The 12,339-nt window shown below is 47.9% G+C and overlaps 1 protein-coding gene across 1 annotated transcript in view; it reads right to left on the bottom strand.

Annotated features, from left to right (window-relative positions):
- Positions 1–7,315, bottom strand: part of CCDC102A (coiled-coil domain containing 102A) — a 38,784-nt gene extending 31,469 nt beyond the window's left edge. Inside the window, exon 1 of the mRNA XM_081017028.1 lies at positions 6,596–7,315. The gene's annotated coding sequence lies outside the window, so the exon portion shown is untranslated. The remainder of the gene's footprint in view (positions 1–6,595) is intronic.
- Positions 7,316–12,339: the final 5,024 nt, after the last annotated feature.

The raw sequence follows: 12,339 nt of genomic DNA, 5'->3' as shown, positions 1-12,339 counted from the left end.
TGCAGAGTTGGAAGGGACCCGAAGGAATATCTGCTCCAACCCCTTGCAAGGCAGGAATCACTATCAGAAAAATGGCAAAAAGATATATATTAAGATGTGGATCCTGAAAGGCATGTCTGGGAAACAGGTGGAACATGGGTCTGAAAAGGATAAGGACTACTATTAACATAGCAATATCCTCTGCATTTTAGGGGACACAATCCAGAGCCTCTTGATCATCACCAGCTCAAAGAGGAGGAAGAAAGAGGCAGAAAAATCAGATCCTTAACCACTCTTGATCACTCAATATGCTACAAGACAAGGTTAGTATGTTTTTGTATGTTCTGTAAGCCGCCCAGAGTGGCTGGGGAAACTCAGCCAGATTGGCGGGGTATAATAATCATCATCATCATCCGGGGGGGGGGGGTATTTTGCCTGAGGCAGCAAAAAATATGCCCCAAATCTCCTCACCTCTACATATTAGTGTTTCTGCTCCACTTGGGGGAGGGTGTGTGTGTGTCTTTTTGCCTTTTGGAAAGGATCGACCAGAGCCACAGAAATTGCGCCGCCCACAGCTCGTCCTAATTGTTTGCAGGCATGCCCATCTGCAGAGAGCTTTGCCCACATAAAAGGACCCCAGTGCTAGCAGCCAGACACCAAGCAGACATTGCAGGAGGGAGGAGGAGGACGGCAGGGGTCTACTCAGTTTCAGGGGCGGGATGTCTGCTCGCTTTCCACCGAGCCCTTCAGAGGCCCCAGACTGCCTCCACCAAACTCCACAATGCCAGCTGCTCCCGTCCAAAGGGAACGCGAGAGGGAAGTGTTTTGGGGTTTCTATGCATTTCTGCAGTGCTGCAAGATTCCAGACATGCAAGGCCCATTGATGTATTCCCAGTTGATGTGTTGGGCCATCTCTCAGTAGCAGAGCATCTGCTTGGCCTGCAGAAGTCGTAGGTTCAATTCCAGGCATCTTCAGGTAGGGTTGGGAAAAACCCATTGGTGCTGCCAGTCAGTGTATGCAATACAGAGTGTGATAGATCATTGGTCTGGCTTGGTATAAGGCAACTTCCTTGGCTCCTATTTAAATCAGCCCACTGTTTAGAACCATAAGGATGGTGCTGATAACACCACGGTTGCAGGTTCAATCCCCCTATGGGACAGCATTGCAGGAGGTTGTACTAGATTATCCTCAGGGATCCATGTTCCAAATCCACAACTCTATGATTCTATGATTGGAATCTTACTTTATTTTTAAGGCAAGGGCTGTAGCTTAGTGGTGGAGTATCTGCCTTGCATGCCTTAAGTCCCAATTTCAATTCCTGCAATATTGAAGGACAGTTGAGAAAGACTCCCTGAAGAGCTGCTGCTGGTCAGTGTAGACAATACTGAACTACATTGTCAAATGATCTGACCCAGTATAAGGCAGCTTTCTATGTCACTCTCTGATTTCTGATTGCTGTGCATAGCCAAAGATGCAGGTCTGCTATTGAACGAGCAATACTGATCGATAACAGCACTTGGTTCTGCATTCCGATGCGCACGTGGATTTTGGATAGATGGGACTTTGCACACCTAGCTGCTGATTATTTTCCTGCCCAGCAAAAAGTAAATGGGCCATAAGGAAGGCTCAGTATCACTGCTGACAATAGCAGAAGAACAAGATCCATACTGGAAATCAAATCTAGCAGATGACCTCAATGCCACTACCTTTCCCCAAGAGATACAGGGTGGGATGCTTCTCTGCCATGGGATCAAGAGACAAATGCAGGAAGGAAAGAAGGGAGGCACCATGTGGCAGACAACTGCAGAGCAAGAGGGACCCTGGTTTGGCTGGTGCCCAAGCGCATAATGGCTAAACCAGCTGTGCGAACAAAGCATCTTTTCCTACGAGGAAGGAGTCCTTTTCCACAGCTACCCCCCTCCCCCTCAACCAGCCCAGGCTTGGCAGCCCCTTTTGCTTATTCCTTTGTCCAAGATGCAAGCAAGATAGTGGGGTAGCAGAGATGGTGGAAACTCCTGAAGATTCTCTAGCCTTTGTAATATCACAACAGGCAGACAAGAGACTAACACACAAAGGCTGAAACTGGTGTGTTTAACACACAAGGATTGGGGTGGTGGCGGTGTTAGAATTGGTTACTAACCATGATGGCTATGCTCTGGTTTCACGATCAGAGGCAGTTAACGCTTCTGAATGTCAGTTGCTGGAAACTGCAGAGGGGAGAGTGCTTTAGCATTTAGGTCTGCTTTGCAGGTTTCCCACTGGTGTATCTAGTTGGCTGCTGTGAGAACAGGATGCTGGACTAGATGGGCCATTGGCCTGATCCAGCAGGATCTTCTTATGTTCTTAAAAGCTAAGGAACAACAGTAGCAAGGTCTCCCCCTGCCCCCACTCTGCTCTGCTCAGGACTCAGAAAATATGCAGCTACTGAAATATCATTTTTTTAATATAGTTATCAAAGATAAGAGTTGGCCAGTCCTCTCATAATATAGTACCTGGCCACCCTATTATCAGGGCATCATATATGCCTTACGCCAGCCTGGTGCCCTCCAGATGCTTTGGACTACAACTCCCATCAAGCCCAGCCAACACATCTGGGGCTGATGAGAGCTGTAGTCCAAGGCATCTGGAGGGCATCAGGTTATTCATTTATTTGATATCTTACTTCTCTTTCTCCATATAGTCCCAGGGTGAAAGGTAAAGGGACCCCTGACCATTAGGTCCAGTCGTGACTGACTTTGGGGTTGCGGCGCTCATCTCACTTTATTGGCCGAGGGAGCCAGTGTACAGCTTCTGGGTCATGTGGCCAGCATGACTAAGCTTCTTCTGGCGAACCAGAGCAGCACACAGAAATGCTGTTTACCTTCCCGCCGGACATATTTATCTACTTGCACTTTGATGTGCTTTCGAACTGTTAGGTTGGCAGGAGCAGAGACTGAGCAACGGGAGCTCACCCCGTCGCAGGGATTCGAACCGCCGACCTTCTGATCGGCAAGTCCTAGGCTCTGTGGTTTAACCCAGTACCAGGGTAGGTTACAACAATATTAAAATCAGTTAATTTAAACAATGTACAATAAGAATAATAGGTTGGTTCCTAATATTTATATATATTTCAGATGCCAAAGGGTCCTAATATTTCTATACTGTATATTTCAGATGCCAAAGGCCAGAGTAAAGAGGTACTCCTTCAGCATATGACGGAAACTATAAGGTACCAGCCATACCTCTGTGAGGATGGAATTTCACAGCTTAGGGGCAGCCAGATAATGCCCTTTCCTGGTCTTCATCTGCCAATAGTCTGAGGCAGCAGAAATATCATGAGGGTCTCTCTGTTGATCTTAACACCCAAGGGGGTCTGTAGGGAAGGTTGGCGAAGCACAGAATAGTTATTTAAAAAAGGCATTAACTATAGAATTCCTTTTCCTAAGCAGATTCTGTTTTCAAGGAAAGCTTCTAGTCCTTACGGCTGCCTGAAAGTTTGTGGTCAATGCCAAGGAAACGCCAAGCAGCCAGAGGAATCCCTGTATATGCTTTGCAGGGCTCTTTCTCATCCCCTGACTAGCAACAATGCAGGTGGGAGAAATCAGAAAACAAATCTGCATAATTTATAAAGGTCACAAAATGCAGCTTTTTGTGGCACAGAATTCTAGTTACTAGCCGAGAAACTGAGGCAGGATTTGTGGGTCTCCCTGTTTCCACTGCCAGTGGAAGAACCAAGCCATGCTCAGCAGCCATAGCCATAGGGCATCTGTGGCAGAGTGTGACTGACCCCTGAATGCATGGGTTCTTCAAATACTTCTGCGGGGGCTTCTGTGCATTTCATAGACTCCCCTCTGCAGAGCGCCTCTTGCTTCCAAGAGCTGAAATTAACTCAAGCTCCTGAAGGATTTGCAACCAGAGTGCAGCAGCCAACAGCTCTGCCAAGCTGGAAAAGTCTCCAGGAAACCTTAATGGGAGGGTGCTGGAGAGTCTTAATTGGATAAGTACAAGGCATGGAGGATGGTCAGCCCACCGCTGTCAAGGCAGCCTAATTGCCTAAACCCAATGTATGTACCGCAACGAACAGGAATAAAGGAGGCAGGAACCTGCTGCTGGACATGGCTGCCGTGATGACGCTCTTGAGTCCTGCTATAGCAGAGGTCTGTGATACTAGGGAGGGATGCTAGATGCTGCTGTTGTGGACCTGGGGCACCTGGTTGGCCAGTGTGAGAACAGGATGCTGGACTAGATGGGCCATGGGCAACAGGCTGGTGCAACAGGCTCTTTTTATGTTCTTGCTGTTTTTATTTTTCATTGTGTTTTTTAATGGACCAACTGTTATTGCAACATTTTATGCAGAGCATTTTGGGAGCCCTCGGACCACAGAACTGCATACAAGTATTCACAAATAAATACAGCACAATGTTCCAGAAGGAATTTGGAGAGGCACAGCTTGTAGCACAGAGGAACAAAGACCAGCACCTCCTGCAATTTCTTCTCTGGCACAGCTATAAATAGCATTTACAGGAGTCCTCATCCAGAGGCTGATCTAGTGGCAGGTGCCCCAAGGGATTTTTTTTTTTTTTTAATGTATGCCTTATCTATTGTATAGGTCAGGGTTTTTTTGTCCTTATGTATAATTTATGCTCATGTGTTTTTGTTTTGCCACAGCTTGCATTTGAGTTGCCTTATTAATAAATTTGAATGTGATTGTCTGAGGTGCTGGGCTTAGAAAGTGCCTGTCACGAACTACCGGCACACAAATTTATTGTCTTATGTGATGGGGACAAAGTATGCATGAAAACGCTGCACTGGAGTCTTAAAATAGGCAGAAAAATGGCAATAAAAATAGAATGTCAAGAGTTGAATAAATGACAAGCTGCTTATTGAGTTTGCATCCACATATATATGTGGGGAGGCTAAATGATGTTGCATCGGGGTCATCCCACACTTTCCCACAGGTATCTGGTTGGCCACTGTGAGAACAGGATGCTGGACTAGAAGGGCCATTGGCTATTCTTATGTTCACCATCCAGTGCATCTTCATGTCACATTTCTTATCACATAAAGTCCAAACTTTTGGGGAGGTGACTCTGTTGCGTAAGGCCTCCCAATCAATGCTGATTGTACAATCTGAATTTAGGAACATAGGAAGCTGCCTTATACCACATCAGATCATTGGCCCAACCAGCTCAGAAACATGGGTTTCTCCCAGCCTTACATGGAGATGCTGGGAATTGAATCTGGGGCCTTCTGAACGCAAACCAGATGCTCTACCACTCAGCTAAAATCTGTCACCAAAGATGCATCTGGTCCATCAATACATTTACACCAAGTCAGACCATTAGTTCATTCGGCTCAATATCGTTGACACTCATGGACTGCCTAAACCCTTATATCCCAGCTTGACCACTGAGATCACCTGCAGGAGCATTTCTGGTCCTTCTCAGAGTTGGTGAGGCTCGTTTGACAACAAGAAGAAACCAAACCCTGTCCTGTGGAACTCTCTGCCAAGGGAGATTCAGCAGGCATCTTCTGTGCCAACTTTTAAACACTTGCTGAAAACTTTTCTGTTCTGTCAGGTCTATGTAGGCAATTAAGAGTACATCCTCCACAATGGTCTACTGATCTTTGCTTCTAGCTTTGTTGTTTTCAACTTTTTGTGCTTTTATTATATGGCTTTATCTTACTTTTACTGTTGTAAACCACTTTGATACATTTTGGTGATATAGCGGTATATATAAATATAAACAAACAAACTGGCAGCAGCTCTAAACACTGAAGTCTCTCGCAGTGAACCTGGGACCTTCAGGCATACAAAACATCAGCTCCCGTGTCTGTCTAACACTCTCAGGCATTTGGAACCAGAGCTCCAAAAATACCGGGACTTCAGCATCTGCTTCAGCCTCCCCACCAAAGCCACACATGAGTCACCCCTTTCCCTCCGACTTCAACTTTCCAAAAAGAAAAGTCCTTCTCCAGGACTGTGGGCCGATTACACAACAAACCCCACAAGCCCCTATCTTCGGCTCAGATGCAGGGACAAGGCTGCAAGCGCCCCTGCCACTCACCCATTCACACTCCCCCGGCCTTGCCCGTCTGCTCTCCCATTGGCCGAGAGCGGCTTCTTTGGCTACATTCGTTCGCAGGCGCCAACCTCTCATTGGCCGGCGCCGTCCTCCCGCCCGACCATTGGCCGAGGAGAGTGACCACCTAGGGCGCTTCTCCCCATTGAGAAGCGCCGCCAGCCCGCCTCGCATTCCAAACGCCCCCCTCCCCGCATAGCTGGGCCGGCCCGGACAGGCGACGGCGCTTCCTCGCCCTCCCCAAGCCCTGCGCCTTGGAACCCTCTCCAAGCGCGCGGGCGGCTCTTCCCGGCTCCCTCCCCCCCCCCGCCCCGCTGCAGGCACCGGGCAGAGAAAGACCGGGGGCTACTTTTTCTGGGGGGAGGGAGAGAAGCGACCCCTCCGCAAAAGCCCACCCGCGAGCGCAGCGTCGAGACTTGCCGAGGATGCATATGGAGGATGACCGCGCCTTCCCTCCCCGCCTCCCTTCCCGCCAGGACGAGGAAAGTGGGGGTGCCTGTCCTCCCCGCCCCGCTTTCAGGCGCCCCATTCCGATCCCCGACTTGTCCCTCACCTCGGCGGCCTCCGATGGCGCCTCGGCTCGGGCTCGCGCTTTCCGTCCGCCTTGCTGCCGTGGCTCGGATTGCCGCTACCGTCGCGGCTGGAGGAGAGGGAGAACTTTTTAGTCTCCTCCCCTTCGGAGTTGAAGGAAACACGGGGGGAGACGGAGGGGGGCTTGGCGTTGTCTGGGAAGGCTGAGCCAGGAGCAGGTAGAAGGCGAGGGAAGGGGCGCCTTCGCACATGACGCTGCGGCAGGGTGGAGTTCTTATGTTTAAATAAACGAGGGGGCTTCCAGATTAATTTTTGGGGGTAAGGGGAGGGACTGACTGTAAATAGGTCGCTGACAACCGTTTCTTTTCTTTTCTTTTTACTTCCCTGGTGCTTCGCTGGCGGGTATTTACAGTATTGTAGAATGGGTGCTCCTCAGGTCTGGAGATTTTTCAAAGTGCCGACAAGATTGCCAGCCTCTTGGGGGTAGTCTTCTTATTTCGGATATCTTAGCAACCAGTTTATAACACCAAACTATCTGGGACATGATGAAGGCCATGCTCAGGGGAGTTCGTGTAAAAGAAAATGTTTTAAAAAAACAACTTCGCACAAGAAATTTCCTTGCTATTACCGGAATATGAGAGGACTGTCAACTGAAACGTACAAAATAATAGAAAAAAAGTAGAAGGAAGTTGACTATGGAAATTAACCAAACAATTGTGGACCTGTTATATGTTAAACTGTTTTTTTTTTTTTTAAAGTTTGGTGGGGAATTAAATACACTTCAAAATATATTTGCATAGCGTTTGTTTCATTCTATTTCTTCCTTTATACATCTTCCTGTCCAAATGCTGTTCAAATTAAAGACTTCTTACGTGTATGACCATGGGCATGGGGGGGGCAGCTGCCTCCCCAATCAAGTAAAACAATAGATGTACTTAACTAACTGGCCAATCACATCGGTTCTGCCCCCCCCCCAACAAAAATATTTGCTACACCCATAGTGGCCATCTCACTACGTGAGGAAGACCAAAAATAATTAGATAACAAAATCACTTCAGAGGAGGTAAAAAGAGTGATCTAAATCTTGTGCACCTTGGAATGCTATTCTCAAGCACTTGTGGATGGAATTGGGCTTCATGGCTCCTACTTCTGCCACCATCACTTAAGAGGAAGCCCTGATGGTGTGGAGGGAGAGTCACTTCTGGGTAACCTGTGTGTGGGACCAAGCTGCAGGGACCTCTGGCACACCAGATGCTTAAACCAAGCTGAAAGCAATCTCAGATATGCCTACTCAGGAGTAAGCACCATTGACTTCAAATGGGGATGGCTTCAGGTAAATGTATTGCATTGCAGCAACAGCTGTGTGCACATCATACAGTTAAAACACATGGCTTCCCCCAAATAATCCTGGGAACTTCGCTAAGGGTGCTATCTCTTGTGATAGCACTATCTCTGTGAGGGTAAACTACAGGTCCCAGGACATAAATGTAAAAACAAATATTTATTTGGGTAATGTCCAGCCACTACTGATACTGGTGGGACATGGTTTAACCATCTGCATAGCTATGTTTTCAGTTTCTGCTCTAGGTTTTGGAGGGTCTTTGGGCAAGACAGGTTGCAATGGGGGAAGAGAAGGTAAGAGGAGCCTGGTGGGTCAGGCCAGTGGCTCCTCTAGTTCGTTCAGCATCCAACATCCAACCAGCATCACAGTGAGCGACCACTGTGGGAAACCTGTAAGCAGGACCCAAGCATAAGCCTCCTGGGCTTTGCAGCAACTGGGATTCAGAAGTATTGCTGCCTCCAAATGTGAAGGCAGAGCATAGCCATCAAGGTTACAAGAAGGGGCAGGTCCAGGGGGCTCTTGTCCATGGGACCTCAGGTGTGGTTTGCACCTTCACAGCTAGGCTGCCCCAGTTTTGCTGGATCATGCCAATAATACACAATGAAGCACTCTCTATTTCTCATTCGTGTGTGTGTGTGTTTGTTACACACACTCTCTATATATGTCTAGCAGCTGCTTGGCCAGGCAACATCATTCCAAGAGAGCGATGCTTTTGTCATTAACAAGAGAAGATTTATGAACTGTATTTGGCAGCGTTCTAGGGATTGTGTGTGTATGCGGCAGTTATAGCATTTTTCTGGAATGCTATTATGGAAACAAAACTCCTATATGGAACAGTTGAAACGGTTGAGCTGAGTATGTTTAGCCTGGAGGAGAGAGGATTAAGAGGGAGACATGGTAGCAGCCTTTAAATATCTGGAGGGCTTTTCTCACGCAAACAATGGAGCGGGCTGCTTCTCTGGAGAGCTGGGCTAGAACCAATGGGTGGAAGTGGCCAGGGAAAGCAGGTTGTAGTTAAACTTGAGGAGAAACGTCCCAACCTTGAGGGTTGGTTGAAAGTGGAATAGTCCTATGCCTGTGAGTTTTGGGAAGTGATGGGCTGCCCTTCACTGGAAACATTTGAGCAGAAGTTGGACGGCCACTTGTCCCGGTGCTGTAATTGTAAGGTTCCTGTGCTGAGCAGTGGGCTGGACTAAGAGAAAACCCATATGACTTTTCCGAGGAAAAACTACCTGCCCATCTGTCTACTTCCAAGCAGTGATGGCTGGTGCCCATTCAGGCTAGTGGGGTGGAAAGCAGGGAGACCAACAGATGAGGAAGCCGGGGTCAGTGACAGGCAGAGCCAACTAATTTTGCTTTATCCCCTTTTACCTGCTGAATTTTACAAAGGCAACACAGAGACTAAGGAGGAAGCTGAAAGCCAAGGCCTGAAAACCCCTGGACTGGTTGTAAGTACCAAGGCAGACAGGTGGGGGCTGGCTGCTCCCCCCCCCCCATTTTAATAGTGTCACCCATAGTTTGCAAGACGACAGTGCTCTGTTTTGCTGTAGTTAAAGGTAAAGGGACCCCTGACCATTAGGTCCAGTCGTGGCCGACTCTGGGGTTGCGGTGCTCATCTCACTTTATTGGCCGAGGGAGCCGGTGTATAGCTTCTGGGTCATGTGGCCAGCATGACTAAGCCGTTTCTGGCAAACCAGAGCAGCGCACGGAAACGCCGTTTACCTTCCCGCCGGAGCGGTACCTATTTATCTACTTGCACTTTGACATGCTTTCGAACTGCTAGGTTGGCAGGAGCTGGGACCGAGCAATGGGAGCTCACCCTGTCACGGGGATTCGAACCACCGACCTTCTGATCGGCAAGTCCTAGGCTCTGTGGCTTAATCCACAGCGCCACCCATGAGCAAAAGGAGGAAAGCCTCAACTTTGGGGTTGAGCACATGTACATTGAACATGAAGTCCCAATCTCTGAGATTCAGTTCATAGGAAGCATCGCTGATTCTCTTGGCAAGTTTCAGTAACGTTGGTCCAGTATGCAGAACGGAGAGGCAATTGTATCAACAGATAACTATTTTGGTTGTCTCTCCCAGTCCCTGCTGACTGTTCCTCTGGCTGCTCTCACTGCTTCACAGTCTGCAAGAGAATACTCAAATTAGTTGTGTCATTTCTGCATTTCTATTATAGGGACCTAGGAAGCCATGTCAGAACTACCAGTCTACCTAGTTCACATTGTCCACTCTAGCTTTTCCCAATTCCATTTGTTTTGGACTGCAACACCAGTCAGCCCTGGCCAGCACAGGGGTTGTAGTCCAAACCACCTGGAGGACACCAAGTTGGGGAAGGCTGCTCTACACTTATGGGCCTTTTGTCCCACCCCCTGACTAGCAAAATCAGACTTGCGCAGAATGGAAAAAACAAACTTGTTCAGTTGCACAGTTTTATATTCCAGTGGCGGATGCTTTCCCCCCTTACTATAAAATTTCTTCCAGTGAGACATAGTTGTGTATTTTCTTATTGTACCTTATATATATGTATTTCATTACTAATCTGTTATTCGTTGGTTTGTGGCTTATTTTGCATGTTTTATTGAGGGACCTCCTCCTTTGGTTTCAAAGTTGGCAAACATGAGCTCAACTGAGCATAAGAGACCAGCAGCTGCATGTGCTTGCTAAACTTTGGACCACATTACACATGTGGCCTTGCGGAGGTTGCATTTCATTCCTCTTTCATAGATGAGTGTGACTTTGCCCTATCAATAATTCACTGCAGGCCAGTAGGCAAGTTTTCTTTTTCTTATAAAGGCTGGCTCCTCTTTTCCTGTGACATACAAAACTCACATAACTCTGCAAAAACTGCTGGCAAAACTACTCCATGTCTTGCTCTTTTTTGGGGGGGTGATATTCATCTCTTAAGTTTCTCCTACTTTTGGCAACGGTCTTCGGTCACTTATTGAACATTTGTCCTGGTTGCATAAGGCTTGTGGCCAGTTAGACAACAACAGCTACTTCTGGAGCGCTGATTCTGATTCGTTTGAGGGGAGGTTCAGCGTTGGTGGGGATGTATCTACCTTATATAAAGCTTTGAAACCTTGGCTAGAGATCAGTTAGGAACTGCTTAAAGACTCCAGTGTGTGTATTGATCTGTAGTATTTTATAACAAAGTACAGCTACAAATGCATCTTGAATACCATTATGTGAACACAGATTACAAAATAGCACTGGAAATGCAGTGTGTGCATAGGGAATGGGTGTTTGAATGCCACTTTAGTTAGCTCTGTCAGGCATTGGTTCTAGTTCCACCCAGGGACTCAGCTAGTAAAGGTAAAGGGACCCCTGACCATTAGGTCCAGTCGTGACCGACTCTGGGGTTGCGGCGCTCATCTCACTTTATTGGCCGAGGGAGCTGGCGTACAGCTTCCGGGTCATGTGGCCAGCATGACTAAGCTTCTTCTGGCGAACCAGAGCAGCGCACGGAAATGCCATTTACCTTCCCATTTATCTACTTGCACTTTGATGTGCTTTCGAACTGCTAGGTTGGAAGGAGCAGGGACCGAGCAACGGGAGCTCACCCCTTCGCGGGGATTCGAACCGCCGACCTTCTGATCAGCAAGTCCTAGGCTCTGTGGTTTAGGCCACAGAGCCACTCGCATCTCATCTGGGACTCAGCTATACAGCTGCAAATAAAACCTTTTCAGTGTGTTTTAAGTGCAATATACAATGTGACACTAGATGGCGATGGTGAGCCTTATGGAAAATTCAATGCATTTTTTAAAAAAAAGCATTTTCAGCATGGCTTTTATATGTGTGTAGATTCCACCCTAGTGTTAGTCTCCCTGCCTTCCACCCAATGGGCCTCCATTAGTTGTAAACCAGGATAACTCTCCAGCAACTTATGAGGTAGTGCTGCTGAACAGTGTGAAGCCAGCACAGAGGCAGCCTTCAGCTTGGTTGTCCACTGCAAAACCCACAGAGCTCAGGTCCTAGAGCAGCATCCCAGAGAGCCCAATGATCTGGTACAACCCCAGAGCAGATTTGGCCTCTGCACCAAGTGCCAGGCATGTGTGTGCAGGAATGCCTCCTTTCCTCACTTTTTCTTCTTCCACAGGAATGGTGTTTTGTGGTGGCAAGGTATGGCAGGCTTGGCTGATCAGGGGATGCAGAAGAGGGTGACTAGTATTCTTCATGTAGTCCAATATTGCCTTCTGTGATCAGGGTCAGGTCTTTTCCATCACCTGCCTGCCAACTCCTCCTCCTTATGGGAGATGCTTCCAGTGACTAAATCTGGGACCATCTTGTTCTGCCTCCAAGCCCTGCTCTCTCTCCCATGGCTTGGCAGGGCAGCAGGAGCTGAGGTCAGTGTAACAACTCAAAATTCAGAAGTGAACAATACCTCCTGGCTGCCTTGTGTGATATTCCTGCTATTCTTTT

The sequence above is a fragment of the Podarcis pityusensis genome (genome assembly GCF_964106645.2).
Source record: "Podarcis pityusensis genome assembly, chromosome: 8".
Taxonomy (NCBI): Eukaryota; Metazoa; Chordata; class Lepidosauria; order Squamata; family Lacertidae; genus Podarcis; species Podarcis pityusensis.
Note: the sequence above shows the minus strand (reverse complement) of the source record. Positions and strands in the feature narration are given on the sequence as shown.